Genomic DNA, 6,769 nt, shown 5'->3' with positions numbered 1-6,769 from the left:
CTCACGGTCTCTGCCCAGGCTGGGGGATGTGGCTGCCGCTCTCCCTATTGCAGGTTCAACCAGCAGTGAAGCAGAGAACCTATCCCAGAGACACACACACGGGCACAGAAAGAAACACAGACACAGATGGCACTGACATGCTGACATGGATGATCACTCTGCCACAGCCAAGGCACTGCTGTCAGCAGCACCCATACACAGGACCCGTGTAACACAAGCACAGACAGCCACAATCCCCTCCTCTTCTGGGGCTGGCAGAGACAGGAAATCACTAGTGCAGGTACACACATGACACTACCAGGCTTCACAAGCATATGACATTTGTGGGTCCCTCAAGCACTGGCACGACCCTTCTGTCTGCAGAGCACCCCTGCCTGCACCCAAGCACTCTGACCCATCCCACGGGTTCCCTACTTGCTGACTTGTGCAGCTTGATGCACCAAACAGGCAGTACTCACACACCATTCCCACAGACAACCCATACTCGCAGGTACCCCTGGATACCAGTATGGACCCCCTGGTCACCTGATACCATTGCCCACACTGGGGGCCTCCTACTCGACGCTGGTTTAGCTTGAAGTTTGTTGATGAATACAGACACACCCCCCATGCGCACCCAGTTTGTGGGGATGCAGTTGACACCAGGCACACAGGCTGTGACCCATGGTGCTCCTCCAACTGCCAGCACTGAGCCCCACATTTGCCTCACTCTCACAGGTCCCTTCTGCATTGCTATGTGGAGGGACAGTGTCTGCTGCTTTAAGGGTATCTAGTCAAGGACCTCCTCAATGCAAAACAAAAGGGATAAAAACACATGGAGAAAGCCATAATCAAGAACATAACAGAGGCACAAACCTGACTGACAAATAAGGGAGGCAATGATGGGAACCAAACCTGATCAGTCACACCAATTGATGATGGCATGTAGGAGTGTAAGAATTAGTCCATTAGTTTATCTGATCAGGGACCTTCTCAGATGGTATGATAAGAAAAATTGAGACAATAAACCAAAATACAGACATAAACATGACAAAAGAAACTGGGGTACAATGACAACAAACCAACCTCACCGCTCACACTAATTGATGAGCTATCAAGAAACCACAGGTGCCACTTTCGGGAAGATCAACATGGACTTCACAACCATCAAGACTGTGAAACGGGAACCTTGGATGCAGACACAGGCTGGAAGGAGTGTGGGAATAGCTAGAGCTGTACAAATCCATGAGGGATGTACAGAAGGGGACATGGGGTGTTGACAGAAAGGGGTATTAAAGCAGCTGGGTGGGTGTAAATTGCAGGTAAAACGGTTTTGGGAGGACATAAAGAGGAACAACATACATACATCTCCATGCTTACCTTCACCAAATACCTGTAGCCAGGGTAATGGAATTAACCAAGCATGGATGTTACTTTACTCCTTGTACAGCCCTATCCAACTGGACATTAAGTCTGGGAACATGGAGTATAGAAATCAGTGTATTCTTTGAGCTGTATTTTAGTTTCTAGGTAATCATTAATGTGAACAAAATAATAGACAATGTGCTTCTGTCCAAAGAGGATGACAAAGTGTGGTTTTGTGTAGTGGACTGAGAAAACTGGCCAGGACTGCCAAGATTAAGAATCAAGTAGGTAAAAGGTAATTCTGGCAGGGGGAGATTGCGACCACTGACTCATGGACCACTGACCCAAGTAATACCACCTACTCAGAACAATGAGAAAGGACAACTGAGTCTGCACAATAATTTACATGTGAAGTGAGCAAGTTTGTTCCAATTACCAAAGAGAATAATATTGGATATGTATAGATAAAATGAACGTGTATATTTTTGGTCTATATAAATCGCATGGAAAGGGTGTGTAAGAAATGCAGATTAGGTGGAGCGATCCCCCATGCATTCGGCGCAGCGAATAAAAAATGCCTGCCTTTTAACACTACATTGGTGTTACGAGGTTTATTCCCGATTTCAGTGACATACCCATGAAATGAATTGTGAGGGCAGATTAGCACGTTACCAAGTATGAAAAATCAGTATCCTGAAATACTGTAACTAATGAACTTGTTAGGTCCTTTTGATTTGTCTAACAAGTAATCCTTTTGTCATGGTTTTAGCTGGGATAGAGTTTATTTTCTTCACTGCAGCTGGTCTAGTGCTGTACTTTGCACTTAGTATGAGAATATTGATAACACACCGATGTTTTAGTTGTTGCTGGGTAGTGCTTCTACTAGTCAAGGACTTTTCCAGCCTCTCAAGCTCTGCTTGGGTGCACAAGAAGCTGGGAGGGGAGAGGGCACAGTCAAGAAAGCTGATCCAAACTGACCAAAGGATGTTCCATATCGTATGACATCATGCCCAGTATATTAACTGAGGGGAGCTGGCCAGGGAAGTAGGAATCACAGCTCAGGGACCAGCAGCATTGGTCAGCAGGTGGTGAGCAGGTGCATCACTTGTTTGGGTTTTTTTCCCTCCTCCTGAGTTTTCACTTCTCCCTCTCATTAGTTTTTATTATATTACTATTACTAGTAGTAGTAGTAGTAGTAGTATTTTAATTATTAAACTGTTCTTACCTCAACCCACAAGTTTTCTTACTTTGGCCCTTCCAATTCTCTCCCCCATCCCACAGGGGTGGGGGGGAGCGACCGAGTGGCTCTATGGTGTTTAGTTGCTGACTGGGGCTAAACCACACCACCTTTGAAGAACCAGATGACAGCTGTCCTTGACAGTAGATTTTCATTTCCTTTCCCCCCACCCCAGGTACGCAGTCTGCCAATTTCAATTGTGTTTGATATGCATGTCTCTGTCCGTGTGTTTCTGTGAATGTGTGTCTCTGTTGAGCCAATGAATGCTCCCTACAGGCATGTCTGGGGAAGCAGGGTGTGCATGTGTTGTTGGAGACTACATTGGGGAATTTGGGAAGTACATGTTTGTCTTGGATTCCAGCTTTTGATTTACAATTCTTCAAGCTGTGAGAAGGGACATTCGGGTTAGACTGGGAAATCTGTAGTGGGGGTAGTCACAACGTGCCCCTGAAATCTCAGAAAATTGTCCCAGTCAGGTCTGACCTATGGTTCACTGGAAATGCAGGGATAGAGGAAGGGAAATGCAGGGATAGAGGAAGGGAAATGCCAACCTTAACTAGGAAGATGGCAATGTCTTACAATTTGTGAAAGAATGTGTAATGTAGACTGACATTACAAATGGTGCAGAACTGCCACTGGTTCCAAAAACTAAGAATTAGAAACTTAGTTAGAAAACTAAGTTTAGTTACAAAAACTAACTCAGAAAACTAAGAAACCCTAGATGTCTTTGATAGTGCGATGCAACACAGCAGTTGGCACAGAGCTAACCCCGCAGCAGGTCACCAGCTTTACCAGAATGAGGCCAAAACCGCAGGAGCCACCTGACCACAGACATCCCATGACCCGGTGCCTGCAGAGACGCAGCTATCAAAGCCAAACAATTGGACTTGCCTATACTAACTGCTACACTTACAGAGCTGTAACTGAACTTAAGTGCCTCAATATGTTCATGACTATTGCCTCTGATGGGGTGGCCAGCAACCACAGCCCTTGGACCCCCTCCCGCCCTGCTTAATGCCCAGAGGAGTCAGGCTCCTGCCACAATGTGTGCAGCCCATAGCAGGGCCCACTCAGGCTATATGGGAGTGAGGAGTGATGCAGCTTCTTCTGACATTACCTGTCAGTGCGGGGGTGTTGGGGTACGTGGAAGGAGTGCGTCTGCTCTTTTAAAGCTATCTGGTCAAAGGAGCCATGAACAAGAACATACAGAGACAAACCTGACATATGATAAGGGAGATTGTGATGAGAACAAACCTTATCAGCCACCCTAATTGCTAAGGGTGTGTGGAGCAAGTCCAAGAACATTTACTGCTACAGCTGGCAAGATGAGTAAAGGGAGGGAGACAACCACAGAGTCATAAAACCTGACCAATTAGCACTAATAAAGGCAATACCTGGAAATAAACATCACACTGATTGATGGGGTCTCAAGAAGCTATAAGCAACCAGGACTTTGCAACTGGTAAGAATGCAAACCTGAGTGTCCAGGGCATTGGATGGAGTCAGTGGGACCATGCCAGCATTTGAGGGAGTGTGCAGGGGAGGGGGAAGTCAGACCAACAAAGAGGGGACCAGACAGAAATGGGGTGTAAGAGGCTGGTCAGATGTAAACCTGGGCCAGTCAGTGCTGCTGTCTGAGCTCTACACTTGACCACCACATCCTGTCCTGTCTCCTTACCAAATCTTTTCATAACTCTGAGTTATCTCACTCTAGCCTGTGTACATGTGCTGTAAGGACTAAGTGCCAGCTACTGATGCCAGACTGGGGGAGCAGGCTCCCTGGCCTCCAGTGTCAGCTACTAAAGCCAGTGGGGCCTCACCCTACAGCCACTGTGGCAGTAACTGTGTGCCCACAAAACCAGTTACTGGGAGGACTGGCTTGAGTGAAGGCCTCTGCACCAGCAGCTGGAGCAGGACAAGAGCCCACCACTTGCATGCCTAATGCTGGGGGAGGACAGTGTATCTCCCACAAACTGGGGGTGTGCATGTGTATCCACCAGCCAATTTCAAGCTGGACCAGCTGGCAAGCAGGCCTTGGGTCTAGGCAGAGGCATCAGGTACACAGCAGTCCATGCTGGTACCTGGAGGTACCTGTGAGAATGCGATGCCTTTGTACAAGTGTGTGTGGCATGCTTGCTGTATAACCAGGCCCAGACAGTAAGGGACCCATGGGATGGGTCAGAAAGCTTGGGTCCAGGTAGGGGTGCTGGGCAGACAAAGAGGTCATGCTGTTGCTCAAGGGACTCTTGAGTGCGCATGCGCTTGTGAACCCTGAGGGTGTCATTTGAGTCTGCCAGGCTCAGAGGGAAGGGGCACAGCAGGCTGTGCTTGTGCTACGTGGGTCCTGTGCGTGGGTATTTTTGACAGCAGTGTCTTGGCTGGGGCAGTCTACACGACCAGCCATGTCAGTGTCGTCTGTCTGTATGTGTGTACACACATGCCTCTGATAGGTGCTCAGCTTCAGGGTTGACTGAACCTGCAAACATGAGAGCAGCAGCTGCATTCCTCAGCTTGAGCAGAGACCCTCGGTACCTGGGCACCAGGCTAGGAGGCCAGTGGCCAGGCAGGAGGGTCCTGGACTGGGGCTACTGAAGGCAGTAGCCGCTCTTGACATGTCTTAACCATAAGCATTCACCTCTAAAAGACCAGAGAGACTTGTCCTCTGAAGGTTTACTGTGACCTGGGGCATGTGGGGCACTGCAGTTGGCTTGCAGAAACACTGCTAGCACTAAGCACTTTAGGGCTGGCTACCCAGCATTGGGATGACACAAGACCTGTACTTACGATCAAAAAGTCTTGCAGCCTGGGGGCTAGGGTCTCCTTATGGTCATCAAAAATAGACAGTAGTCCAAAATCTAATCTAGATCACAGCTTGCTGTCATGCTAATATGCATGTTTTTGGGTCCACAGTAGACAAAGGGGCATGATGTCTGTGTGAATTTATCATGATTAAAAGTCCCAATTGTAGCCAGCAGCCAGCGTTTTCAGATCCTGTACTGGGATTCAGGTGTCAGAAGCTCATTTAAGTCCACATCCAAGCAGGGAGTCCAAGGCCTGGGAACTCTGGTTCATGGTGGTCCTTCGTGGAATATGCAACCCTCTTTCAGAAGAGCTGCAGGTTGCCAGTGCTTCTCCAGCCTTACTTGCCTTTATTTCCAATCACAACTCAAAGCTGTTGCAATCATCAAGGTACATACAGGTACAGAAACAATATAATTGGGCTAGCTAACCAGCTCACCTGACAGAAGGATGCTGTAGCCCACAACATCTGGGGAAGCAGACTGAAGTCTGAGGCTCTAAAAAGGTAGATGGAATAACTAAACACAAAGCACTGCTGATTGCCCCATCGTATTGCCCCACAATGAACTGGGCCTGTAACTCAGAGTAGGTCAACCTGCTCTTGAAGACGGGAAACTGAGGCACAATCCAAGCATGCCAGATTTATCTCAGGTGATGTTGCTTTCACAGCTATTTCTAAAGTCCCCGTTCACCTGGCTGTGCACATGCTGACTATCTCCAGATCCAGCTGGACAGTCCCACTCTATTTTCCTGCCTGAGAAGTCATCAGATTGCCATTCTGTCTCCAGTATGGACTGAGAAAAGAGGCAGGGGAATAGGGAGCCTGGACTCCACCAAGACTGACCCTTCAGCTACTGTGACATTAACCTGGTATAAATCAGAAACATGTGGAATGCTCTCTTTCTGGATAGCTTCTTACTTCAGGAGTGGAGCAGGTCTTTTTACCTGCCTGAAATACTTTTTAATATATTCTTCTAGCCCAAAATTACGTCACCCAAGGAATATTTCTCCAGAAGCAGCGCTATAATGAACTTAGCTGCTCTGTATATTTCACATCCCACAACCCATTTTGGCATGTGAAAATGCATTAAGGGAACCATGTGGATACATTTACTTACAGCAGGAGATTATGAAATTGCAATGCTCTCCACAGGAGAAGAGGTACTGCTTCGCGAGGCAGCCCAGACAGCCTGGGTATTCCCACTGCCCAATCAGTGGGAACCCCCTGAACACAAGTACCACCTCATGGGATGAAGAGGGAAAACCACCCTGTCTGGGATTCGATAACTACTGTTGCTGTACGCTTCTATGGGAGAACTTATCTTGGGCCACATATCTCCGGGACACAGGGCTCTACCCACCCTGGGGACAGTGATGCACAGGCATCAA

Source organism: Phalacrocorax aristotelis, chromosome 6 (genome assembly GCF_949628215.1).
Source record: "Phalacrocorax aristotelis chromosome 6, bGulAri2.1, whole genome shotgun sequence".
Classification (NCBI taxonomy): domain Eukaryota; kingdom Metazoa; phylum Chordata; class Aves; order Suliformes; family Phalacrocoracidae; genus Phalacrocorax; species Phalacrocorax aristotelis.
This window is presented reverse-complemented; position numbering follows the sequence as displayed.